The sequence below is a fragment of the Dermacentor variabilis genome, chromosome 1 (assembly GCF_050947875.1).
Source record: "Dermacentor variabilis isolate Ectoservices chromosome 1, ASM5094787v1, whole genome shotgun sequence".
Lineage (NCBI taxonomy): Eukaryota > Metazoa > Arthropoda > Arachnida > Ixodida > Ixodidae > Dermacentor > Dermacentor variabilis.
In genome coordinates, this window is record NC_134568.1 from 55,038,448 (window position 1) to 55,056,897 (window position 18,450).

An 18,450-nucleotide genomic window follows, 5' to 3' on the forward strand; every position below is an offset into this window, starting at 1 on the left:
CGTTTTGATTTCGGCCCCGGGCGTCTGAGCGATGACAGTAGTGTCACCATTTTCACACAACTGGCACTTATTGCGCAATGCTTGCAAAATCTGCCTTCAGGGCCACTATCTTATAGCGAATCCTTGCGCTCCATTCTATGCAAGTTATCATCCACCGTTCACGTGCGGCAAATTCCATTGATAACATAGGCGAAACGTCGCTCTGACTACCGAGGAAGCGCGAAAAGGCACTAGCATCAGAGATGGCCTCGCTACAACACCAAGGCACCGCAATTTGTCTTTCTTTTTCAAATTCTAATAGTTGCTCTTTTATGAACAAAGGGAGGACGTGATGCTGTTTTTATGCTTACTACCATTCCGATGACTTCGTTCTTCTTTTCTAATCTATATTATGGTCAGTTCCTCAATGCTGCCTAACATATAACGCAAAAGAAATATGAAAAATAGCAGTTACTTGCTAGGGGAACTGGCAGAAAAATGTAATCTGGGGCTTGTGCACACGTGTGGAAACTGCAGAGAGTGTCATATACTCAGTGATCTGAGTATGAACATCAGGTTTGCACCGGCAAAATAAAGAAAACTCTATATATCAGATGCATGTTAAAAAGCAAGCAAGGAGCCTGCAACATACGTCATTCCACGTTGCTCTTCCTGCGTGCTCTCCGGACGTAGCAATTATTTGTGGTCTACGGGCCTGTACGGAGCCTTCGCTCCGGTAAGTACTCAAATTTATTGTACGCCAGCAAGTTCGGGCGTCTGGACACGATTTGTGAGGGGCAGTACAGATTTCGCCACATGCTACGCACAGGACGTCATAATAAAATTATTTGACCGACTGAACGACCGGAATCGGTAGCAAGAAAAAAAAATGCTCCGCACATGACTGTCCCCTGTCGAGTTTCTCAGATTCTGTGCGTGTTTTCTCGCTAAGCTTTGCCTGAAAATATCAATTTAAAGCAGGTGGCGCTATTCTTCGCGACATCGATTATTTCTGGTAGACAGCGGCCTCTCAGAAGCGACTGAACGGACGGCTGGATTTGTGCGTACCGTGCAATTGGATTCAGCGGTCACAGACCATGCCATGCAAGTATCGTCGTCAGCGAGACTTCTCTTAAATTGTATATTTTTTTGCGACTTGACTGCGAAGTAAGAGGTATTTTTCAATCATTTATTGACATCGCCCTTTGCCATTGTGACTACTTGCTGTAATTGACACGTGCGAATGCAAATGATATATGGGACAAGAACCAAAACGTCCTATAACAAGACAAATATTCATCCGAAGTTTCAATTCACAATCTCTCTCATAGTCCCAGTGTTCCTTTAAGACGTTAAAACCCAAAAATCAATCCATTAACTATTCAATAAATTCTGGCGATGACGCAGGTGGGCCCCCCTTCATATTACTGACGAAGTGCAAGAAGAATTCGGGCTGTAATAGAATATTTACATCATTCCCGCTAATGTATAAATTGAATCAGTGTGATTCACCCCTACTCAGTATCCGCAAATATAAACGCTTAGTTAGAGAGCAGGAAAAATGGCCAGGTATACGAGCATTATCCTGTATTTGCAAATGCGTACATTGCCAATTAGTTCCACCTTAGCCCTTCCAGTTCCCCGACATCGCGCCGGGTGGCTCGGTCCTCGATGTGGCGCCTGACTTGTTAGGGTAATAATTTCTTGCACGGTTGTTTCTCTTACGCGAAGCGTACAAACCAGAGAGAGAGAGAGGAATATAGGAAGGCAGGGATGTTAACCAGTCAAGAGTCTGGTTGGCTACCCTACGCTGGGGGAAGAGAGAGAAGGGAGAGAGAAGGTGTAGAGACGTGTACGGACAGTACTTGAGTTAAAGCCGCTCGCGCAAACCAGATGTTCTGAGAAAGCTCAAATGTGCCTTCACTGCCTTCTGAGCCGATCATCGATGGGTACGGTGCTCTAGTACTGTGTGTTCACTCAGAGGACGATCATCTAATTTCCTCAATGTGTTGAACAAAGATTGTCTTTGTGCTTAAACCTGAGTATAGTGGCACAATAAATGGTTAATGTACTCCTCGCATCCGCAAACATGACATGCAAGTCTATCAGCCATTCCAATTACTGCTGAGCAGGCATTCATGAAGGTAACTCCAAGCCACAACCGACATAGAAGAGACGCTTTGCGTTGGTGCAGACCGGCCGGAGGTCTGAGTTGAAGTGACGGGTTTAGTCCGTGCAGTCTTGGGCGCCTTGTATGTGCGGTATTTCACTCTGCTAAGGAGATCGTGCGAGCTAGACTGCGAAGTTGTCTCACGGCGTCGGTCCTTGAAAGAGGAATGGGGACGCAGCGGTCTTCTTGGTTTGATGTCCGAGCTGTCTTATCTGCGTCCTCTTTTCCTATGATGCCGGAATGACTTGGTATCCATTGAAAAGAGATATCATGACCTTTTTCTCCTAAGTGATGGACAAGTTCCACGATTTTGCACGTGAGTTGATCGCGAGTTCCATGTCGGAGAAACGACTGCACACATTGCAAAGCTGGCCTTGAATCGCAGAAGACTGCCCATTTTCTAGGGCTTTCAGCATTTATCACATGAAGCCCGTCGCGAAGAGCCGCAAGCTCTGCAGCTGTAGACGTAGTGACATGGGAAGTCTTGAACCGCTGCGTTATTCTCATTGTGGGTATAACTACAGCGCCACAGGGATTGGTTGATGTAGTTGATCCATCAGTATAGATGTGCGCGCAGTCGCTGTATTTCTTGAAGTAGAGTTAGTTGCTTGAGTGCTGATGACGGCAAATCCGCCTTTTTCTGAATCCCTGGGATTGCAAGCTTTACTTGAGCTCTGCGCACACACCATGGAGGAATGGAAGGTCTTGCTGCAAGTGCGTAACCTGACCTGAGAGAGGCACGGTGCGCGGAGAGTCGCACTGAATGTCGTGTAAGGCCTATCTACTGGGAGACTTGCGAGGTGGTAAATAGGGGTCCGGGTAAAGTGTCTCATGTGCACACGCATTGTTTCAATGGTAATGTGTGTTCTAAGAGTGGAATCTTCAGCGACTGCAATAACTTCAGTCGTTGACGCACTCTGCGGTAGACCAAGACATATCTTGAGGGCTTGGGCTTCGATGCTCTGGATTATATTCAGGTTAGTTCTGCAGGTGTTGGACATGGCCGGTAGGCTGTACCACAGGAATCCAATAAAGAGGGCCCAGTACAGTTGCAGCATAGATTGCATTGGCACTCCCCAGGTCTTTCCTGCTAAGAACTTAAACATATGGCAAATTCCGGTCAGGCGTTTTCTCACATAATGCACATGAGGGGTCCAGGAGAGATTTCTGTCAATGACCACCCCCAAAAATCTGTAACTCGTGCTGCACGAGATCAGCTGTCCGCAGACAGATATTACGTATGGAGACATTTATTTCCTGGTAAAGGCCCCCAGGGCACACTTTTAACATTATATATGAAGTCCTTGTGATCGAAGGCAGGATGAAGTTAAAGTGGCTGCCTTCTGAAGCCGCGCGCGAAGCTGCAGTCACGTCACACCCGACATCCAAATGCAAATGTCGTCGGCATAGATAGAGAGCCTAACGGTGCATGGCAGGATGTCGGCGAGTCAAATGAGTGTTAGACTGAAGAGCATTGGGCTCAGTACTCCGTCCTGAGGACCCCACGGTTACTATAATGCTGGGAGGTCGGGCCATCCTCGGTAAGCACGAAAAAGAGATCTTATGAAGATAGCTACTTATCCAGAAATAGACCTTGCCGCCAAGTCCTACTGCCTCTAACGCGTTGAAAATCGCTTCGTACGTTACGTTATCGTACTCTCCTTTAACATCCAGAAACAGGGCAGCAGATAATTTGTTGCAGGACTTCTGATGCTCGACGTACGTCGCCGAGTCGATAACGTTGTCTATGGAAGAACGGCCACGCCTGAAACCGGCCACTGCATCTGGATATACCTGATAATGTTCGAGGTACCATTCTAGCCGTGCTAGGACCATCCTGTCCATTAGTTTTCCAATGCAACTAGCAAGCGCAATTGGTCGGTATGATGCAATGTCTACAGGCGACTTGCCAGACTTGAGCAGCGGAATTAGTTGACTGGCCTTCCATTCCTGGGGAAGAGAGTACAAACCATGTCTCTAACTGATCGCACCACATTGAGTTGATAGGCGGGTTGGTTGCACTACTAGAGGGCATATCATTCCTGATTCGCTAGTGACTGGATTTGGAAAAGGATTATTAGGTGCCTGTGGCAGCTATCTATCTGACCCATCTATCGCGGATAATTCAAATGAGTTTTAAGACATGTACAGTCCTCTGCATGGGTTGCTGTTCTGCGCCCTAAGGTGGCCTAGTCGCCTACACGAGTTATCTTACTGATCTATCTCGGATGCTCACTTGCTACAGGCAGAAGTTCCCATCCGTTTTTTTTTTCTTGTTTCTTTCTTCCTTTTTTTCTTTTAGGAGAGGCAGCCGAAGCTAGAAAATAGCCTTTCGCCAACATGGGGCTGCTTTCGCTTTTGCTGGTTGCCTCTTTTAACTTCTTTCGGGGAAGTGTGATGACCGCTAATGCACATGTCACTCAGTGCCTACCTGCCCGAATTAAGTGTCATTCATGCAGCGAAGCGCGGGTTGGCGGTGTTGGAACGTCATGATGGTCAGCAGCATGGTTTAATAATCAGTTGAAAGTATTTCATTTGTAGCTGCGTAACTGAGGCGGTGGCGTGGAGCAGAGGTAGAACAACTGGCCTCTAACCTGAAGGTCGTAAGTTCGAACCCTCCTCCACTACACTACATTTTCAGGCTTGGAGTGGCGCCTAACACCGGGAGAAATGCCGAGAGCAAGTGGGGTTATACTAATTCAGGTGCAACCAAATTACGAAGGCCCACTAAGCTTCAGCAAAGACACTCCCTCACGAGAACAGGAATAGGCCACCCTGGTGCAGCATTTCGCCACAACCTCCCTCATGACTCCTACAGTTCACCCATGACCCTAAGTCCCCAGCGGCTGCCGAGTACCTAACCAAGGCGGCAGTCAGTCCTGCGACGCGGCAGAGGGTGCTAAGAATTTCTGGACCCGGACAGGCCGCCACTGCAGAACTGAACCTGACAACGTTCAACACACGAACCTTTTCGAGGGACGCTAGATTACTACGACTCTTTGAGGAACGATCAGGCATTGCATGAGATGTAATGGGCCTTAGTAAGGTTAGAATTGCTGAGGCGTATACAGTACTGACAAACGACCACGGCTTCTGTCGCAGAGGACTTCCAGATAAGAGATAACACGGACTAGACCCTCTAAACCATAAAGACATAGCGGGCAACAATGACGAACTCTACAGCTATAATGGGTCGCGGGATCGAATAACGGCCACGGCGGCCGCATTTGAGAGAGAGAGAGGGAACAACCTCCTTGAAAAATGCCTGCAGAATCGGTTAGGCTCCCTCCACTTAGGGAGGACAAGCTTCTACTGCGACGCGGCCACTACGTCAGTCTTGTGCTTCGTGCTTCTCGAGGTCTTGGTCCCTCGCTACTTCCCCGGGTCCGAGAGGGCCGCCGCCCCCTTCCTGGGGTGCTGCCCCCCTTCTCCTCGGTTTCACTAGGTCGCTGCCTCTCTAGAGCTGCCGAGACCTGCTGGACGGCCTTGAGTTGTGTTTCTTGATCACAGCTCTTCGTTGCAGCCTCTAGCTGCGGCAGGGTCGTCGTCTTCTCGCTGGCTTCTCGCGGATTTATGCTACAGTCCCAAAGGATATGAGCCGCGGTGGCTCTCTCCTTCGCGCAGTCTACACACGTCACTCGCGTACACACTCGGACACAAGTGCTTAGCTAGCACAGGGGTGAGCAGGGACCCCCTCTATAACTATCTGTAAAGCACCGCCTCCTTCCGGCTAAGCCCCGGGTGAGGTGGCGGCATAGTCTGTGTGTTCAGTCTGTACCACTTCACTATTTCGTTGAAGGTGGTCATCTTGTCCTTGGCACTGCACCGCGACCAACACTCCGAGTCGGCCGTGCTTGCAGGTGCGCGGTTGGTTAGTCTTCGCGCGGCCGAGTTGGCCGTCTCGTTGTGGTTCACGTTCCCGCGTTCCGACACGTCACTGCCCATGTGGGCCGGAAACCACTTAATCAGCACAGCACTTTTGCGTCCGATGTCTTCGGCCTTGCGCAGTATGCGCGTGACCTCACTACATACCCTACCCTTGGCGTAGTTCTTCACTGCCGTTCTAGAGTCACACAACACTGTAGTGCATCTGGGGTCGGAGACGGCCTAGGCGATGGCCACCTCCTCCGCCCGGTGCGCTTCTCGAGTCCGGACGCTCGCCGCGGTCTTCGTTGCACCCGTCGATGCCCCGACAACCACCGCCGCGTATGCGTCGCTGCTCCCTGTATACTCCGCCGCGTCCACGTAGACGGCGCCTTCTTCTCTGACGTGGAGGTCCACGAGAGCCCTGGCCCTCGCCAACCTCCGCTCCTTGTTGTGCTCGGGGTTCTCGTTCCTCGGGATCGGGCATACCCTGAGCTTTCTGTTGATGCTATCCGGTATAGGTACGTCTTTCTGCTGCTTGCCTTCCCTCGGCTCGAGGCCAAGGTCCCGCAGTATCTGTCTTCCGGTTCTCGTTTCAGAGATGCGCTCGAGTGGCGCCGTTCTCTGTGCTTCGGCTATTTCGTCCAGCGTGTTGCGGACGCCCAGCGCCATGAATTTTTCGGTGCTCGTGCTCCCGATGAGACCGAGTGCAGCCTGATACGCCTTGCGTGTGGTGGAGTCTATCTTGTTACGTTCGCTCGGCCTCCAGTTGTGGAAGGTGGCCACCTACGTTATGTGACTAACTGCGAATGATTGAACGAGCCTAGTCAGGCTCTCCTCATTCATCCCCGCTCTTCTGTTGGACACCCTCTTGATGAGTCTCATTGCCGCGGCCGCTTTACCCGCGAGCTTGTTGACTGTTTCACCGTTGACTCGGTTTCGCTGAATGAGCAGCCCGAGCACTCGAATCTTCTCGACCTCCGGTATTACTTGTCCTCCCGCCATCTTGACCGTGATCTTGGGACGCTCATACTTGACTTCCATATTGCTTCTTTTCCTGCCCGTTCCTTGCGGTGGAATCACCAACAGTTCTGACTTGGCAGGAGAGCAAACGAGTCCAGACCCGTCCAGCTGCTCCTCGATGGCTTTGACCGCTTCTTGCAGCGTTGTCTCGATGTGTCCGTCGCTTCCTCCCGGTACCCATAGCGTAACGTCGTCGGCGTAGATAGTGTGCCGGACTCCCGCTACTCTTTCTAGCCGGTTGGCCACCCCGATCATCACGAGGTTGAAGAGTAGCGAGGAAATCACCGAGCCCTGCTGAGTTCCGACGTTGCCCAGATTCTTCTTTTCGAGCTGCAGGTCTCCCGCACAGATGTCGGTGGTCCGTTCCGTCAGGAAGTCTTTGATGTACTGGTATGTCCTACTGCCCATGTTTAGCCTGGATACGTGGGCCAGGATAGCCGACTGCCTCACTTTATCGAAGGCGCTCTGCATTTCGATGGGAGCGAAATGCGAAAACACCCGTGTACTTAGATTTAAGTGCACGTTGAAGAACACCAGGTGGTCGAAATTTCCGGAGTCCTCCACTACGGCGTGCCTCATAATCAGAAAGTGGTTTTGGCACGCAAAACCCCATAATTTTTTACAGCGTTAATGAGAGGGAAGCAGTAGTCGTAATAACGCTGAGGAGGAGGCATAGAATAAAGGTAGCACAAGGGTAGGCTCCAACCTCCAGTCACGATGATGAAGAAATGGAACAGCTTGAAAAAGTTGTTGAATTAGCGATGAGAAAACTGCAAACCTAGTATACCGTAATGACGGGCGACCTGAATGCAAAACTGGGCAAGAAGCAGGCTGGTGAACAAGCAATTGGCAACCACAGCATTGACTCTATAAACAATCGAAGAGAGATGTTGGAAGAAGTCGAGGAAAAGAATAAGCTCCAAATAATGAATATCTTCTTCAGGAAGCGCAGCAACAGGAAGTGGACCTGAAAGAGCCCTAATGAAGAAACAACAAATGAAATAGATGTAATACTCTCTGCCGATCACAGCATAGTGCAGGATGTCGAAGGGTTAGGTAGGATAAAGTGCAGTGATCATAGGTTAGTGAGGTCTAGTATTTCCCTCTATATGACGAGAGAATGAGTAAACTTAGTCCAGAAGTCACAGGCCAACCTACAAGCAGTAAGCGTAAAAGCAGATCAATTCAGGCTGATGATTGCAAAGAAATATGCAGCTTTAGAACAGAGATGAAGATGACATAGAGGTAATGAATGAAACCGTAACTAGGCTGGATTCAGAAACAGCAATTGAAGCAGAAGGTAAGCCACCAAGGTAACCAGTAGGTAAGCTCTCCCAACTAACAAATGGCCTAATAAAGAAACTACAAAGCATGAAAGTGTCCAACTCAAGAGATCAGATAGAATTCGCGTGACTGTGAAAAGTGATCGACAAGGAGAAAGTCAGAGATATTGGATATTATAACGTGATAAAGACTAAGGAAGCAGTAAAATATGGATGCAGCTTGAAATAAGTGAGAAGAAACCTTCGCATAGGACAAGCCAATATGTATGTACTGAAAGATAAGCAGGGTAAGTAATATCATCAGAAATTTAGAAGGTAAAGTAAAAGCAGCAGAAGAATTTTATACTGACCTGTACAGTACGCGGATCACCCACGCTACCTTCATTCGAAGTAGTAATCAAAAGGATACAGAGGCTCCTTCTATAACTAATGATGATGTTAGAAGGTCCTTGCAAGACATGAGCCGGGGAAAAGGGACAGGAGAAGATGGAATAACAGTCGAGTTAATCAAACTTGAAGAAGACATTATGCTTGAAAAACTTGCGGCCCTTCAGACGCAATGCCTCATGGCTTCAAGTGTACGAGTGAATTGGAAGAATGCCAAATTATACTAATACACAAGAAGGGAGACATAAAAGAAATAAAAAATAATAGGCCCATTAGCTTTCTCCTAGTATTGCATAAAATATTCACCATGATAATTTCCAATAGAATAAATGCGACACTTCAGTCAACTAAGAGAACAGGTTGGCTTCAGGAAGGGATATTGTACAATGGATCATATCAATATCATCAATCAGGTAATCGAGAAATCTGCGGAGTAGAACCAACCTCTCTATAAGATTTTCGTAGATACAAAATGGCATTTGAATCAGCTGAGAAACCGGCAGTCATAATGCATATGAAAGAGTACAGGAGGCATGCGTGAATATATTGGGATATATCAACGAATATTACACAATTACCTTGGCTCTCCACAAGAAAAATAGAAAGTTAGATGTTAGGAAAGGGGTCTGGAAGTGAGACACAATCTCTCCAATGCGATTCACTGCATGCCTAGAAGAAATATTCAAGCTGTTAGATTGGAAAGGCTTAGGAATAAGGATCAATGGCGAATATGTCAGCAGCTTTTGGTTGGGGACGAATTACAACAAATGATTGAGTACCATAACAGGGAAAGTGTAAGAGTGAGTTTGAACATTAATATGCTGATGACGAGGATAATGTTCAATAGCCTGGCAAGGGAACAAGAGTTCAGCATCGCCAGTCGGCCTCTAGAGTCTGTAGAGGAGTATGTTTACCTAGGTCATTTACTCACAGGGGACCTTATCGTAACAAAAAAGTTAACAGAAAAATAAAAATTGGTTGGAGTGCACGCGGCAGGTATTGCCAGAGTCCGATAGAGAGCTTACCCCTATCATTGGAAAGAAGGTGTACAATCAGTGTATTCTACCGGTGCAACATATGCTGCAGAAACTTGGGGGTTGACAAAGAAGCTCGAGAACAAGTAAAGGACCACGCTCAGAGCGATGGAACGAAAAATGTTAGGCGTAACGTTAAAAGACAGGAAGAGAGCGGTGTGGATCAGACAGCAAACGCGGACCGGTAGACCATTAGGGTTACCGAATGGGTGCCAAGAGAAGGGAAGTGCAGTAGAGGGTGGCAGAAGGCTAGGTGGGGCGATGAAATTCGGAAATTTGGAGGCGCAAGATGGAATAGGTTGGCGCAGAAAGGGGTAATTGGAGATCACAGGGAGAGACCTTCGCCCTGCAGTAGACACATACAGGATGATGATGATGATGATGCTGATGATGGTGATGATGATGATGATGATGACATTCTACCAAACCAACGCATAATCAGGGCGCGCAGAGATGATGGCCTGAATTGTTCCCCTAATGAGAAACGAAGGAAACATGCTAATTTAACATAGATGACAAAAGAAGAAGGGTGTGTGTATAGCTTGCTGTTTGCCATATGTAGCGTTAAGCCCCATTGACACATCATGACACGAACAACCCCCCATGAGATGCTGCACAGCCCCCAAAGCACGCAGGCCTGCTACTTATATGCGGACACGCCAGCGGCACGCACGCGCTGACAGAGTTAAGGATAGCCAATTGAGTGCGCAAGGCGTCCACGAGGCGACGCCCTAAAAAGGCTACGTTACAGTCGAGATAAGCAAGACACGTTTACAATATATTGGTGCGAAAAAATCTTGGAACATATTGATAGAACCGGAGTCGTTACAGTCATACGTAGGTTTGAACCCTTTCAGTATCGAGTTTTCTTTAAGGTGACGCAGCTTGAATAGTATAAAACTAACGTAACGGTTCTATAACGATTGTGCGGAAAGGAAGAAGAATGACACGGATAATGGCAAATTCACCCTTTGTATGGTCGTCACATTCCTGTTTTGGGTCTCCTACCTGTAGCTTCATTCTGACGCGCACGCTTCCGCGATTGTGACGCCGTTGTCAAGATCAAACAAAAACAAATGCCCTCTATATAAGCGTACGACAGATGGCAAAAACACGAAAGGGTAACAGTTTTGCGATATGACGCGATATCTGAACGGGAAATTATCTCGACAGCGGTAAACAAAGTAAGGTGAAAGATTGGGCCAGTTGGTTTTGCATCATTAGTTTATACCAACGCTAACTAAAACCTATGCACAAAGAAAAAGACACAAGGGGACAAGCGCTTCTTCCTGCATATCTCTTTCTTTGTGCACATGTTTTAGTTCGCGCTGCTACAACCTCGCGGTGCACAAAGTCCTGGTGCCACCCCTCCCACCTGCAGATCGGCGATCCGCGCGGTGCAACCACACACCCGAAGAGGCACGTTTCCCAGCGCGCTAACGAAAAATCAAGAGTGAGCAAACCAAGAGAGATGAGAAAATATTCTTCTATAAATATGCTACAGATGGGCAGGTCTACCTCGGAGGTCGCCAATTTCGTGTTACTGCGCACATCCGACTGGAGAGAGGAGAACGTACAGGTACGTCGGTGCCATGGCGAGACAGAAGCGCGGAAACGTACCGGTACGTCAGTGACACTTTAAAGATTAACGTAGAAAGAAAACACTAAGAAGGGGTAGGCAAAATGCTAGACTGCGATAGACGTAGTTAAACCTCATTAGGAGAAGCAGGCTAGGTGACTCTTTGTCGCAGCCCCGTTTAAAAAGGGATACCAATAAAATTCATTAACCATCGTCATTAAATCTGAAAGTAAAAAAAAAACACTTAAACTACCAGATCTTCGTACCATTTCCGGTCAAAAAAACAGCCCGTATATACAAAAATACTTTGATATCCGTGAGTATATAGACTGACACCACTGAATGCTACGGTTGGGGTGTGAAATCGAAAAAAATCGGGTAGGCTGCATAAGGTGCGCAGCTGTAGGGGCGTACGTGAAATATCCAGTGCGTGCTGTAAAGGGTGTATGGGCACTAGGGAACGTAACCAAATACCGTAGTAACATTTTTTGACGCCTTAGAAAGCTTACATGCCTAAGTTAGTATGCTACAGCTAATGCTGGCCTTAGGGTCAGATACTGCAGTTGCGCCCGCTCCTTATTCGTAGTGAGCGCGTTTGCTTCGAAGAAGTGTTTGGGCAGTATATAGAGTGACGAAATGACCTCCCTACTGGTGGCGCCTGACCTGCAGCACTCGATCCCCCGCAAAAATTCCCAAGCCATACAAGTCACGTGGTGCGACTTGTATGGTTGGGGCTCTCACGATTGCCTCAATTTCTAGCGTGTGTGCTCTCTGTGGAGACGGAGACGTTCCGCCGTGGTCAAAGGGGCTGGGCATCCGTCTGCCTAGCTTCTCGAGTCTCCTTCAGTCATTTCTGGAGCCAATGTGTCGAACGCAGGGGCGCCATAGCCAAGCAAGCGAGAAATTTCTGCGACCAATGCCACAGTTGTAGGGAATATATCTCTTTGATGGATTACACTATACTGTAGCTGAGTGAGCTCTGTCAAACACGACGATTGCCGCTGGGAAAGACAAACGTACTGCCGAGCCACGCCTCCCTGAACGCCGAGTGAGAGGATAAATTCAGCTAGGTTCTGTCATACGTGGTAGGAACGGTGCCACTTCTGACGCGACACAATCATAATCGAGCAATAGCTTCTCTCCCCTACACGACAATAGCACAGTAAGGCGCGTGGATAGCACGGTTGCAAAGATACCAGCGATAATGCTTTAGCCAGTTTCCATTACATGCGGTTTTAGCAAGGGATCTCCTCGAACCGATTTTAAAGGTATTTCCGGTCAAAACGCGAAGACGCAAATGCATGTTGCACCTTGTAGAAGGAGCATTATATACAGGCACATCGAAAGACACTAAAGAGAACCTTAGTAAGCTAAAGTGGCGGTGTGTCATGCCACAGTTTGTACTTGTATGCTGCCTGTGGTCAGTTCGCCTCTCCAATTCAGTGGCGTAGCTGGGTGCCAAATAACGAAATCGCCTATGAGAATGCCCAGCTTCGACCGGTGACATGTGACTTTCTGTCCTGGTTCTCACATGCTGACTGGATAATGCCGTCGTCCGCCTCTCCGCAAAGCCAAGGCGGAACCACTGCGGGCGCCCCATAGGGGAGACCGCGCCCGGCTTCACCGGTATTGACACACGCTCACCCTTCGGTCCCCTGCGGACGTCGGGTTCCTCACTCCATCCCTCTGTCAAACGAGCGCGTTAGTTATTCACAAGGTGTCATTAGGCGCGCCAGACACCGGGCACCGCGAAGGTCATTAAATCTCGACGGTAATGAGGTCGCGAGAAATTTGCTGCGCCTAATGATGTTTTACTTGTGAGATTAACCGCCACGCGCGCATTCTTCATGCGACCTTTGGTACACATTCAGATGATGGGAAGAAGCGCTGAGGTTTCAGAGAACAGCGCATTGTGCAATGCATGGCTGTGGCGGCTTAGCGCCGCGACCTGCACTGCGCTGCAATGCGCGCACCGAGCGGAGTATGTGTTTCTACCGCGAATTAAGGTTTCTCGATTTGCATAATCTTAATAGCACGTCTGCCAGCTCACAGATTGCATGGTGGACTCGTGTGCATGCGTTTGTGGCTCGGTTTACGAACTGAGCGTGGTGCGACTTGCCTTCGATTTTTATATCGATATGTTCGCGTGTGTATGTGCGCTGTGGATTTTTGGCCATGACACGTTGTTTCTTGTCCTATACTACAGATATGTTTTTTCTTTATGTTGTTGTTTCTGTTAAGCGAAAAGCAGCCGTCAGCACTATAGGGTGGCTGCATCTATTTATTTTATTTTCATTTCAATACAATAAAATGAGAGATCCCTAGATCTGCTCTCTACTTCCAAATTCACGGACAGCCTGTCGCACTCTGCGAAGAATACAGTTGGCTGGCTTGCACATAGCATTTCTTGTTGTGGAAACGGCACGGAACACTGAAAATTTGACTGCGCAAAGTGAACGGGCAAAGAAGCCGCGGAAAGCAAAGGGGAAAGAAACTCTTTTTTTAAAGTCCGTTTTCTTAAATTCTGGGGTTTACGTGCCAAAACCCTAATCTGATCATGAGGCACGCTGATTGGGAGACTACGGATCAATTTAGACTACCTAGTGTTCTTTAACGTGCACTGAAATCTAAGTAAATTAGCAGCTTCGCCTTTCGCCGCCACCAAAATGGGCCGCCGAGGCCGTTAATCGAACCCGCGATTTTGTCTTAGAAGCGCAACACCACAGCCGCTAAGCCACCAGGGCGAATTTTTAGAAGTTGCCTACCAGGAATAGTTACAAACAACACTTGAGGTTGCAATAACGTTCTTAATTATTCCTAACGTTGTAAGACAAGAATGAAAGCAGAAGACCACCTTACAGCCGGTGAGAGCGTAAAGCACAACCCTGGCATGTCGCGTGAGGTAGACACTCTGCCAGTTGAGCCGTGGATACAGCGGACTGTGCCGGTTATGCGTAGAAGATGGCGGAAGAAGTGTGAGCCCACCGGTCTGCGCCTAAAGAACCAGAAACATTTAAATAAGCAAGCTATATATATATATATATCTATATATATATATATATATATATATATATATATATATATATATATATATATATATATATATATATCCCTTCCGCATTCTTTTTGTGACGCAATTTCTCAGAAATACAGCAACAAAGGAGCGAAAAAAATCAAAGTTGTAGAAACCGTACTGAATAAAAACGCAACTCGGGTCTCAATGTTCCGTTAGCCAGAGGGGAGTAAATGATGGCGTGAATTGTAAACGTTGGTTATCATCCGCTGTTTCTTTGAAGCATGCTTGGAGTTTTAAGTATACGTATATGCGAAAGCTCGCGGCTCCCCCGTTGCCAAGCCTTTGCGTTTTTCTTGTCTTCGAATCCGTCTTGCACTCCTCTTTTTAGCTTGGTTCACTGTGCCATCTTCGGCAGGAAAATTGGGCGTATTTTTTTATTATTATTACTTAACAGGGTACTTTACCAAAGCTGCACGGAAAGTTTCATTGTGCTTACAGTCACTGAGAAGAACTTGCGCAAGAAAACGCACGCTGGCGCCTAAAAAAAAAAAAAAATTGTTGGTTACATGAACAGAGCGACACATAAAACGCGACGCACGAGATGCAATAAAACAGGAGACTGTGATGACAGGCATTCCGTTAAGACGTCGCATTCACAAGCGTTCGACCTGCAGCGCCTGCAGCTTAGGCCAAGATAGCCGCAACATTTCGTTCGGAGTGGCCAAATATTGGAGCGCTTTGTATCCATTGGCCACTCCGACAAAGTCATTCCCAAAGTGCCACTCGAAGTGGTTCGCCCTTGCGCTAAGGAGCGTTTTCACTCGGAAATTGACCTTAGAAGAACTATGAAAACTGCTCATGGCGAACAACAATGCTAAGGTGCGTGCTCTGTACTGGCTATTATTATTGAAAGCCATTGCTGCGCTGGTGGTAGTATTCCTTATTATCGTACTTTTGCAATGCTGGACAAGGGAAAAAAACACGAACAAAATGCTGATTATCTCCAGAAGCACTGGGACACGAAAAATTGTAATCCAGCGACGAGGCAAATAGTTAACCCGTACAGTTTTCCTTTTTTAAAGAAACTAAACTGCGCCTAACCACAACCGGCACGGCAAGAAGGCGCTACAAGAGCTGACTCGCAACTAAACTTTGCCTTAAAAAAAAGCAAGAGCAGCGAATAGTATAAGACAGGAAACCAGCAGAATTGCTTCATAGACTTCCTATTACTATAATGAACGTCACGAGTGGGAAAGTCAGTAGAGTACCGAGAAAAAGAGTTCGTTCTATAACCGTTTGAAGGAAAACCTGCTGTTTTTCGATACGTTCCCCGTTTATTGCGTAGACTGAAGGACTGAGAGAAAAAATTCCAGTATTGAGATTCCGCGCTTTAGTTTAGATTCTACAATATCAGTCCGAGTGGGTCCTTTGCGGCAGACGCGAGTGGATAATCCGCATAGATATTAAAGGCCGGGGAGTTCGGTTAAGCACATAAAACCACGTCTATCTCCTACGCCGAGGCTTTATTGTATAACTTTCGAAACACGTACGAAAATTATTACTTGAGGAAAACGGGACGATCTATCAATACAAGATAATGCGCGCAAAAAATATTGATTATTTGGAAAGCCTGGTAAATCTACTGCGGCTCGACATTGCGAACAGTATAACTGCAATCGGCTCTTTAAAAAAAATTTTATATCGAAACAAAAGCAGAACTGCACAGCTTCTCATTCAAAAGTTACAGAGAAACTTAAGTCTGCTTACATACACTGAATGGGAAAGCATTCTGAATCTTCCGCGCGATACACTTTTTACTTGGTCACGTGCTCGAATTGGGCAAAGTGAATTTTGAGGATGGGCTGGCCACATTTTGGGGAGGGGCCAAGTCAATTTTGGAAGTGTGCCACATCGGTTTTGAACGGGAGTCAACTCAATTTTCAGATTGGGTGACTCCAATTCAGGGCGTGGGCCACCCAAATTTTGCAGCTGGACCAAGTTAATTTTAGCTGTGGGTCAGGCCTGTATTGAACGTGGGTCAACTCAATTTTCGAATTGGGCAACGTTAATTTTTGGGGTGGGCCACCGAAATTTTGAAGCGGGCCAAGTCCATTTTCGGAGGGGGCCAGATCGGTTTTGAACATGGGTCAGCTAAATTTTCCAGTTGGGCAAAGTCAATATTTTGGGTGTAAGCCACGGCGCCCTTCTGACGCCGTGGCAGTTCACCGTGGGATTTCGCAGTGCTGGCTGCAGCAGATTCAGCGCCGGGAACGTGACGCCATCACATGGTCACGTGGGTTTTGTTGCCATGGGATGTTAGCGCTGGACGCTCGCCAGATTTTCCGCTCCATGGGGCACATAAGACTTTCGCCTTAAACACACACACACACAAAAGAAAAGAAAACAGGCTGAACCGTTCATATAGCGGTGGATTAGCCAGCAAAGCTCTCTCTGCCGCTTGGATGCAGACTCGAACGACCTAGCTTGACGCTTACGAGCGGCCCCAAGTGCACAATCTTCATCGGTAGCTGGCGCTTGACGCCAACGATTAGACTCTCGCATCTGCTCCCGCTGACGTTCGTAAGAGGTAGGCAAAATCACTGGCCGCATTCTCCGCTTTCACACGGGCACGTTGTCATTCATTATAGTCGCGTCTCTGCTGTCTACACCTCTCCTCGTACTCGGCTGGTTCTTCGGCCGTGCGCACGATGCGTGGTCTTCCCATTTTCCCCATTTTTGTTGGACTTGCAACTGCTGCAATGGCCTACCTCTGCACTTCACAATTCGCCACAAGTGCCGCGCCGTTGTATTGAGGGCAAACGTCAGCAGACGTAGCCGGCAGAGACGGCAGCCAGCCCGGGTGCACTCCCCCACTGCGCGGGCGCGCCGCGGGGTGAAATCTATGTCGTTTCTTTCTTTTGCGCCGCACTATCGTTTGTTCCCCTTGCAGAGGTTAGCCAGCCCGAATACCCCCCTACGAGACCACGCAGCACCGCGATCATTTCCGTTCATTTTACGGACGTTAGCCAGCCCAGACACCCCCTTCCCCCTCGCCCCTTTGCTGGCCCCCACGAGGCCGCGCATACGGCTCATTGATACTGGTCCGTCAGGTAAACGGCTTCGCTGATCAGTTGAAAAGCACAACATAAATTTCTGTCGCAACTACAGAAATTTGTCGTGACTACAGAAATTTCTGTTGCACGACAGAAGTTTCTGACGTTTCTGTAGTTGCGACAGACATTTCTGACGTTACAACAGAAATTCTTACGTCGCAACAGAAACATTCTGTCACGAAGACCAAGAGTTCTGACGCGGCAACAGAAACGTTCTGTCGCTTTCCGTCGCGACGCTTTAAAATTGTATTGCAGTTTCACATCGATGGTGTTCACTGTACTTTTGTGCGGTATTCAATGGTGCATTCTCTGAATCCGGCAATCATGATAGCACGGACACCGGTATTAATGTGGACGTGACCAATTCTCATAATCGTGCCGTGACGAGGAGGCACCAGCAACGCCTTACCGGCCTCCTCACAATCGGCCGCTGATCAAAATCATACCATCTGCGGGAATGGCTGCGTATCCATTTTGTTTTAGTTGGTGAGATGTGGCACAGACTCCTGTGGACTTACACGTGCCGTTACGCTGATAAATCAGTTCATTTCCCAGAAATATTACATAAGCTTTTGCAAAGCGAATAAGAAGTTTTGGGTTGTTCCACAAAGTAGCGTGAAAAACTGTCTCGCTCGGGTGTCAGTATTCTGGCACAGTGCTGCCATGAGAAACCAGTATACTGTCTAAATGAACAGTCTTCCACGAATGTTTATGTAGCAATTTTGCACTGAACACATAAATATATGCCTGCTGAAAAGCGTAAAGAGCGAGAGGCAGCTGTCGAAATTAGCACTAACAACCCTAACAGTGTCCCCGGTCACCGTTGTCTATTTCTGAATGTCTTATTTCATATGGATATCGTAAAGCAAAATCGATGTTCTATCACTCCACGATGTACTTGCCGATGGTAACAACACCTTGCTCTTCCAGAGGGGCGCCAATTTACGCCGCGGAGTGAAAGCGCATCTTGGCTCGCAACATACGAATGTAAACATCAACGAA

General features: G+C 47.8%; 1 protein-coding gene and 1 pseudogene across 1 annotated transcript in view; both read right to left on the reverse strand.

Annotated features, from left to right (window-relative positions):
- The window catches only part of LOC142574126 (RYamide receptor-like), a 498,341-nt gene that overhangs the window by 319,143 nt on the left and 160,748 nt on the right, over positions 1-18,450 (reverse strand). The gene's annotated exons all lie outside the window — the stretch shown is intronic.
- Positions 5,522-11,334, reverse strand: LOC142574018 (uncharacterized; annotated as a pseudogene).